The 9,782-nt window shown below is 40.1% G+C and overlaps 1 protein-coding gene across 7 annotated transcripts in view; it reads left to right on the top strand.

The window, feature by feature from the left end:
* CDK14 (cyclin dependent kinase 14) overlaps positions 1-9,782 on the top strand; it is a 603,169-nt gene that overhangs the window by 569,087 nt on the left and 24,300 nt on the right. The window lies entirely within an intron of this gene.

Raw genomic sequence — 9,782 nt, 5'->3', positions numbered from 1 at the left:
TCTGTTTGTACATGGCGTAAAAGCATACCATTTGTGTAATCATAAATTTACATACAGTAATGTTGTTTGATTCATTCTGTTATTTTTTCCCTTCCCCCCACCCCTCCCACCCCTCTTTACCCTCTATACAGTACTTTCTTCCTCCATACTTGCCCCCCTCCCTAACCCTAACTCTAACCCTAACATTAACCCTTCCCTCCCCCCCTTTATGTGTCATCCTCCACTTATTAGCGATATCATTCGTCCTTTGGCTTTTTGAGATTGGCTTATCTCACTTAGCATGATATTCTCCAATTTCATCCATTTGCCTGCAAATGCCATAATTTTGTCATTCTTTATGGCTGAGTAATATTCCATTGTGTATATACCACAGTTTCTTTATCCACTCATCAATTGAAGGGCATCTAGGTTGGTTCCATAGTCTGGCTATTGTGAATTGAGCAGCTATGAACATTGATGTGGCTGTATCTCTGTAGTATGCTGATTTTAAGTCCTTTGGGTATAGGCCAAGGAGTGGAATAGCTGGGTCAAATGGAGGGTCCATTCCAAGTTTTCTAAGGAATCTCCACACTGCTTTCCAGAGTGGCTGCACTAATTTGCAGCCCCACCAGCAATGTATGAGTGTACCTTTCTCCCCACATCCTCGCCAACACCTGTTGCTTGTATTTTTGATAATCGCCATTCTAATTGGGGTGAGATGGAATCTTAGGGTGGTTTTGATTTGCATTTCTCTTATTACTAGAGATGTTGAACATTTTTTCATATGTTTATTGATTGCTTGTACATCTTCTTCTGTGAAGTGTCTGTTCATTTCCTTAGCCCATTTGTAGATTGGATTTTTTGTATTGTTGGTGAAGAGTTTTTTGAGTTCTTTATAGATTCTGGAGATTAGTGCTCTATCTGAAGTATGATTGGCAAAGATATTCTCCCACCCTGTAGGCTCTTTCTTCACATTACTGATAGTTTCCTTTGCTGAGAGAAAGCTTTTTAGTTTGAATCTATCCCAGTTATTGATTCTTGCTTTTATTTCTTGTGCTATGGGAGTCCTGTTGAGGAAGTCTGGTCCTAGCCCGACATGTTGAAGATCGGGACCTACTTTTTCTTCTATAATCTGCAGAGTCTCTGGTCTGATTCCAAGGTCCTTAATCCATTTTGAGTTGAGTTTTGTGCAGGGTGAGAGATATGGGTTTAGTTTCGTTCTGTTGCATATGGATTTCCAATTCTCCCAGCACCATTTGTTGAAGAGGCTGTCTTTTCTCCATTGCATATTTTTGGCGCCTTTGTCTAGTATTAGAAAGTTGTATTTATTTGGGTTTGTGTCCGTGTCCTCTATTCTGTACCATTGATCTACCTGTCTATTTTGGTACCAGTACCATGCCGTCTTTGTTACTATTGCTTTGTAATAAAGTTGAAGTTCGGGTATTGCGATACCCTCTGCTTCATTTTTCCTGCTAAGGATTGCTTTAGCTATTCTGGGTTTCTTCTTCTTCCAGATGAATTTCATGATTGCTTGCTCTATTTCTGTAAGGTACGTCATTGGGATTTTAATTGGGATTGCATTGAATCTGTATAGCACTTTTGGTAGTATGGCCATTTTGACAATATTAATTTGGCCTATCCAAGAACATGGGAGATCTTTCCATCTTCTAAGGTTTTCTTTAATATCTTTCTTTAGTGTTTTGTAGTTCTCATTGTAGAGGTCTTTCACCTCTTTTGTGAGATTGATTCCCAAGTATTTTATTTTTTTCGATGCTATGGTGAATGGGGTAGTTTTCATAATTTCTCTTTCTGAGGATTCATCACTTATGTATAAAAATGCATTGGATTTATGAGCATTCATCTTGTAACCTGCCACTTTACTGAATTCACTTATGAGTTCTAACAGTTTTCTGGTGGAATTTCCTGGTTCCTCTGAGTATATAATCATATCATCCGCAAATAGGGATAGTTTGAGTTCTTCTTTTCCTATTCGTATTCCTTTAATTTCCTTGGTCTGTCTAATTGCTTTGGCTAGAGTCTCAAGAATAATATTGAATAGGAGTGGTGAAAGAGGGCATCCCTGTCTTGTTCCAGTTTTTAGGGGGAATGCTTTCAGTTTTTCACCGTTTAGAATGATATTAGCCATGGGCTTAGCATAGATGGCCTTTACAATGTTAAGGAATGTTCCCACTATCCCTATTCTTTCTAGTGTTTTGAGCATGAAGGGGTGTTGTATTTTATCAAATGCTTTTTCTGCATCTATTGAAATAATCATGTGATTCTTGACTTTAAGTCTATTGATATGGTGAATTACATTTATTGATTTCCGGATGTTGAACCAACCTTGCATCCCTGGGATAAAACCCACTTGATCGTGGTGCACTATCTTTTTAATATATTTTTGTATGCGATTTGCTAAAATTTTGTTGAGAATTTTTGCGTCAATGTTCATTAATGATATCGGTCTGAAATTTTCTTTCCTCGATTTGTCTCTATCTGGCTTGGGTATCAGGGTAATATTGGTTTCATAGAATGAGTTTGGGAGGGTACCCTCCTCTTCTATTTCATGGAATACTTTGAGAAGTATTGGAATGAGCTCTTCTTTAAAGATTTTGTAGAACTCGGCTGAGAACCCATCTGGTCCTGGAGTTTTCTTTATTGGTAGGCTTTTGATGACCTCTTCTACTTCATTACTTGAAATTGTTCTATTTAAATTGTGTATGTCCTCCTCATTCAATCTAGGCAATTCATATGTCTCTAGAAACCTGTTGATGTCTTCGAAATTTTCTGTTTGGTTAGAATATAGATTTTCAAAATAGCTTCTAATTATGTTTTGTATTTCAATCGTGTCTGTTGTGATATTTCCTTGTTCATTCCGAATTTTGGTGATTTGGGTTTTCTCTCGTCTTCTCTTTGTTAGAGTGGCTAAGGGTTTATCAATTTTGTTTATTTTTTCAAAGAACCAACTATTTATTTTGTCAATTTTTTGTATAGTTTCTTTTGTTTCAATTTCGTTGATTTCAGCTCTGAGTTTAACTATTTCCTGTCTTCTACTACTTTTGGTGTTGGTCTGTTCTTCTTTTTCTAGGGCTTTGAGCTGTAGTGTTAGGTCGTTTATTTGTTGAGTTTTACTTCTTTTATTGAATGCGCTCCATGAAATAAATTTTCCTCTAAGTACTGCTTTCATAGTGTCCCAAAGATTTTGATATGATGTTTCTTTGTTCTCATTTTCCTCTAAGAATTTTTTAATTTCCTTCCTAATATCTTCTGTTATCCATTCATCATGTAATAGCATATTGTTTAATCTCCAGGTGTTGGAGTAGCTTCTGTTTTTTACTCTTTCATTTATTTCTAACTTCAATCCATTATGATCTGATAGAATACAAGGTAGTGTCTCTATCTTCTTGTATTTGCTTACATTAGCTTTGTGGCATAATATATGGTCTATTTTAGAGAAGGATCCATGTGCTGCTGAGAAGAAAGTGTATTCGCTCTTGGTTGGATGGTATATTCTATAAATGTCCGTTAAGTCTAAATTATTGATTGTGTTATTGAGATCTATGGTTTCTTTGTTCAATTTTTGTTTGGAAGATCTGTCCAGTGGTGAGAGAGGCGTGTTAAAATCACCTAGTATTATTGTGTTATGGTCTATTTGGTTTCTGAAATTGAGAAGGATTTGTTTGACATACATGGATGAGCCACTGTTTGGGGCATAGATGTTTATGATTGTTATGTCTTGCTGATTTATGGTTCCCTTAAGCAGTATGTAATGTCCTTCTTTATCCCTTCTGACTAGTTTTGACTTGAAGTCCACATTATCTGAAATGAGGATGGATACCCCAGCTTTTTTGCTGAGTCCATGTGCATGGTATGTTTTCCCCCATCCTTTCACCTTTAGTCTATGGGTATCTCTTTCTACGAGGTGAGTCTCTTGCAGGCAACATATTGTTGGATCTTTCTTTTTGATCCAATCTGCCAGTCTATGTCTTTTGATTGATGAGTTCAGGCCATTAATATTCAGGGTAATTATTGAGATATGATTAGTATTCCTGGTCATTTGGTTCATTTTATTTATTTATTTATTTATTTATTTATTTATTTATTTATTTATTTATTTTGAGACGACTTGGTTCTTCCTTTATTTGACAATTCCTTTAGGATAGTTCCTCCCATTGCTGATTTGTTTCTTTGTTTTTCATCTCTTCCTCGTGGAATATTTTGCTGAGAATGTTCTGTAATGCTGGCTTTCTTTTTGTAAATTCTTTTAGCTTTTGTTTATCGTGGAAGTATTTTATGTCATCATCAAATTTGAAGGTAAGTTTTGCTGGGTATAAGATTCTTGGTTGGCATCCATTTTCTTTCAGGGCTTGAAAAATGTTGTTCCAGGCCCTTCTAGCTTTTAGGGTCTGGATTGAAAAATCTGCTGATATCCGTATTGGTTTCCCCCTGAATGTAATTTGATTCCTCTCTCTTGGCGGCCTTTAAAATTCTGTCTTTATTTTGTATGTTGGGCATTTTCATTATAATGTGCCTTGGTGTGGGTCTGTTGTAATTTTGTATATTTGGAGTCCTATAAGCCTCTTGTACTTGATCTTCCATTTCATTCTTCAGATTTGGGAAATTTTCTGATAGTATTTCATTGAATAGATTGTTCATTCCTTTGGTCTGTTTCTCTAAGCCTTCCTCAATTCCAATAATTCTTAAATTTGGCCTCTTCATGATATCCCATAGTTCTTGAAGATTCTGTTCATGATTTCTTACCATCTTCTCTGTTCAACTTTGTTTTCAAGGTTAAATATTTTATCTTCAATGTCTGATGTTCTGTCTTCCAGGTGTTCTATTCTATTGGTTATGCTTTCTATGGAGTTCTTAATTTGGTTTATTGTTTCCTTCATTTCAAGGATTTCTGTTTGGTTTTTTTTCAATATCTCTAACTCTTTATTGAAATGATCTTTTGCTTCCTGTATTTGCTCTTTTAACTGTTGATTGGTGCGATCATTCAGTGCCTGCATTTGCTCTTGCATCTCGTCATTTGCTTCCCTGAGCATTTTAATTATGTACATTCTGAACTCCCTTTCTGTCATTTCTTCTGCCATGCTGTCGTTGGGTTTCATTGATGTAACATCTAGATTTGTTTGCAGCATTTTCTTTCCTTGTTTTCTCATATTGTTCAGGTATCAGTTGACTGCTGTGATATTGCAGATTTCCTCTATTGTCTTATAATATTCCTGAAGATTTCTATTATATTCCCTCTTAGTCTTCAGTAGCCTGAAGTCTTGGAGGAAGTTGATAATGCAGTGCTCCACAAGGGAGCTGACTCCCTAGGGGTGGTGGCCTTCCGGTGGGGTATATTCCCTGCTAGTGGGCAGAGGTACCTTCACTTGCTGATGAATGGTCATCCAGAAGGGAAGTAGGATGTGGGCTGATGCAAGACCAGTTTGGGCCTGTGTCTCTGATTTTACAGTCCTTTTGGGAGAACCTCACCCGACAGGGAGGAGTCACCCGGTGGGGAGGTCTCGCTGGTCGGTTTTCCTCCCAGAGGTTCCGTTCAATTCACAACTACCGCCTGGGCTTGGCAGCCTTCTTCTGCAATGTTCCCAGGGACCCGGACCTACCTCCTGGGCCTGGAAGCCTCACCCTTCGCAAACGAATCTCCTTAGGCTGCCTCTCCTCAGAGAAGCTGCCTGCAGTCCTGGAGCCTTCGCTCCGCCCCTCAGTTTGTCTGTGGGGCTCTTCCACCAAGAAGCCGTCTAGGACCCTGCTCTGCACTTTTCGCCTGGCTAAGCGGTCCCTCCTCTGAGCAGCCACCTGGAGCCCCTTACAATCGCTCCAAGTCCCAGTGACCCGCCACACGCCTTTTCCTCCGGCAGCCACCTGTTGTTCCGTGCAGTCGCTCTAAATCCAAGTGACCCACCACGCACCTCTTTCTCCACCAGGCAGTCACCCAGAGATCTGGTGCATCACGAGTCCCAAGAACTCACTGTGCACCTTCTTGTCCCGACTGCCACCCGTAGCCCTGGTGCAGTCACTTCGAGCCCAAGCACCCCACCGCGCTCCTCCTCCTTCTCCAGACAACCCCCCTGTGTTCAGGAGCGGATGCTCTGGGACCAAACCACTCACCACGCTGTTCCACCGGATAGCCGCCCAGAGCCCTGGCGCATCTGCTCCAGTTCCAAGCGACGTGCTGAGCCCGTATTTCTCCTTCTCCTCTGGGCAGCCCCCTGTGTTCAGGGATGGTCGCTTTCAGTCCAAACAGCTCACCGAGCACCTTCTCCTTTGGGCAGCCTCCCAGAGCCCGGGTGGGTTGCGCCGAGTCCAAGCGCTGTGGTGAACAGCCACCTCTCCAATGCTCCCAGCTGTCTGCGATCACTGCTCCGGCGGGGGGAGGGGCGCCTCGCCAGCAGCTCTACTTCACAAAGATCCCTGCTTTCGGGGCTACCGCCCCGTCCGGGACTCCTGCCCCGTCCGGGACGCCTGCCCAGTGGGAGACACTCCCCCGGCTGCTTTGAGTTGGTCCCAAGTCTCTCTATATCTCCTCTTCTTGAGTCCTGTGTCCTGGAGCAACACGAAACACAGCCACCCTCTAGTCCGCCATCTTGAATCCCCCATCTTTCTTCTTATATATTTTTAATTTTAGGGTATACTTTCTATCAAGCATACATTTATGTTTTACCTTCCAATAAGTGATAATTTTTTTAAAAATGTATAAGGAAGGGAAGGGCAGGGATGGAAATTAAACTTCTTTATAATACAAGTAGATATCTATGTTTCTGTACCTGCTCTTTCTTACATAAATGGTGTTGTGTTTTTATTTATACCACTGTACACACCTGCACACCTCCTTTAAGAATTTGAAAGTATAAAAGGAACAAATATGAATGGGAAGAAAGAAATATGAAAGAAAGAAAGAAAGAAAGAAAGAAAGAAAGAAAGAAAGAAGCAAGCCTATACAACTATTAAGATTCATATTCAAAAATGTAACTTTACATTGAGAGATTACACAGAGACCCAGTTTTTTTTATTTTTGTTTTTTAAATTTTTTTTTAGTTGTAGATGTTCACAATGTCTTTATTTATTCATTTATTTATTTTTATATGCTGCTGAGGTTCAAACCCAGTGCCTCACAGGTGCCCGCCCCCAGTTTTTATTAACATTTTAAACAGCTCCTATTTGCTTGAAACTACAGAGGACTACATTTTGCACCCAAGAGAGGCAGCATGTGCCCATTGCCCCAGCTGAGGTGGAGTCAGAGCATATCCATTCTCATGCAGCTAGTATAAACACTGGCTCTGAGATTCCTTCTGTAAGCCCCTAATGCTTGGTTGACTTCTGAGAGATTTAATCAAGTTACAAGATTTAGTGTTCAAAGCTCAAAAAAAAAAAAAAAAAAAAAGTAATTAAGAAAAATCCTTTCTATGGTAAGAAAAAAGCAGTTTGCTTCCATTGTTTTTATGAGTAATTTTGTTTTTGTTGACTGAAAACTGAACCAGGGTGGGGGTGGTGTGCAGTGGGAGGGAGGACTGATTGAGACAGAGCAGACATGCCAGTTACATACCCACGTGTGTGCTCATGGACAGCAATGTAACTCAGTACACTGGATGCTGGTCCCTGTGCCCTTACAGGGTGGCTTCTCCTCTCAACTTTTCCCTGCTGGTCCTGGTCCCATTACCCCCAGTGGTTCCAGAGCTCCATTAGTCTGCATCCCTATCAGCCTCTTAGACCTGCGGATCTCCTCCTACAGTCCCTTGAATCCCTGACCATTTCTTCATTCTCTCCCTCATGTCTGTTGCCCTAAATTTCTGCAGGCTCAACCAATAGCAAATAGTTTTTGGAGCACTCACCTTGATGGCAGGTTCCCCCTTGTTCTCCTCTGCCCTGAACGGTGACACAGGAGTCTTTCAGAATGCTATTTACATCATGCCATTCCTTTCTCAGAAGTCTGAAGTGACCTCTCATTTCTTTCCACCTGGAATCTAGCCTCCTTGTTTGCATTTCAGTACCTTCTGCTATCTGAATCCATCTCACTGTAGTTCACCCCAAAAGTCCCACTTTCTGTGCACAGATCAGCTTCCTTCACCATGTTTCATTTATTGGTTTTCTCCATATGAATTCACTGGGCACCTGCTGTATTCCAGACACAGTGTTGCATGCCTAACAATAGGACACAATTCCCTACTTTAGAAACTCCAGAAGTCTTAAGGTAGAAATATATAAGTAAACAACATAATGTGATCAAAGTTTACAAATGTTTATACAACATGCTGAGTAAGTTCAGAGAAGAGAATGACTGTTGATTCCACCTCAGGAGGGCCAAGGAAGCAGACTAATTCATCCAAAGGAGCCAGAGAAATGGTCCAAAGTGGGCCAAGACCAGAGGTAAGGAAGGGAAAGTTGAAAGTCAAAGATTGTGTGTCTGCCAGGTGTGGTGACACATACCTATAATCCAGCAACTCAGGAGACTAAGGCAGGAGGATTATAGGTTCAAGTCCAGCCTCAACAATTTAGTGAGACCCTGTCTTTAAAAATTAAGTAATTAAAAAAGGGCTGGACATGTGGCTCAGTGATTAAGTGCCCCTGGTTCAATGCCCAGTACCAATACATAAACAAAAATAAGACTATATAACTATTTAATTAAAGACAGGAGAAAGCAGAATCAGAAGGGGATCATGCGAGGACAAGACTGAGGGCCCTAAACCATAGAACAATATGAGAATAAGCATGGCTCATCTTTGTTAAATGGGAGACATTTGATTTAAAAGCACTTAACTTCCATATGCCAGCTTCTCAGAAGTGGAAACCAGCTCCGCAAAGCATAGGACTACTGTAATTTAAGCACAAAATAGTATTTTAATAGTATACATGATAGCACAGGAACACCAGTGTCAGGTTGAGAATGACTTTGACTCTCAGACCCAGGAGCATGGACTTCATCCTACGTAGAGGATGGGTAGGACCCTCAGAAGTGAGATTGGCCAGGCAGTGGAGTTGAGCTTGGTCATGAGTGAACTCATAATTGATTTTCCCAGCCCCAAATCCTAGAAAGGAGCTGCCTCAACCTGCAAAAGGGTGAACAGGACACCCTTTTCTAATGTGCCTGAAGAGGTACATTTCTTGCAAGTGGTACCACCAGTTGTCATTTGTGTTTTAAGAAAAGATTCTGGCCAAAAGTGTTTGTTCATGTGTTCAATTAATGTTTACTGAGCACCTCCTGTGTTCAGACATCATTCCAGACCCCAGGGACTCATTGGCAAATAAAACAGATACATCTCTACCTCCAGAATTAAGAGAAAGTAAGCAGTGATACTAGAATTCAAAATACTGTCTAAGAAGTCTGTTTTCCTTGCCTTGGACTTTCTCTGACCAAGTGTACCCACCCTACAAAATCCAGCTTTATTCCAGCCACCTTCCCCTGCTTGGTCTAAAACCACTATTGATCTTCCCAAAAGTTTCTACCTCAAAAAATTTTTTTAAAAAACTATGAATCAAACAACATTACTCTATGTAAATTTATGATTACACAAATGGTATGCCTTTACGCCATGTACAAACAGAGAAACAACATGTATCCCATTTGTTTACAATAAAAAAAAAAAACTATGGTAGTTAGCTTTTTCTTTCAGATTACACATGTTCAGTACATAAGTTCAAAACCAAAATGAGTACATAATATAAAGAGAACATACCTTATAATTTTACTTTACCAAATATAACCACTTTCCATTAGCACATATTCGTCTAATAATTTACTTCTAACTTGCTACCACTATATCATTGTCATTATTGCCATATTCATGAGCATTATT

Source organism: Sciurus vulgaris, assembly GCF_902686455.1.
Source record: "Sciurus vulgaris genome assembly, chromosome: 8".
Taxonomy (NCBI): domain Eukaryota; kingdom Metazoa; phylum Chordata; class Mammalia; order Rodentia; family Sciuridae; genus Sciurus; species Sciurus vulgaris.
The sequence above is the reverse complement of the archived record's forward strand: the minus strand, read 5'-3'. Positions and strand labels throughout refer to the sequence as shown.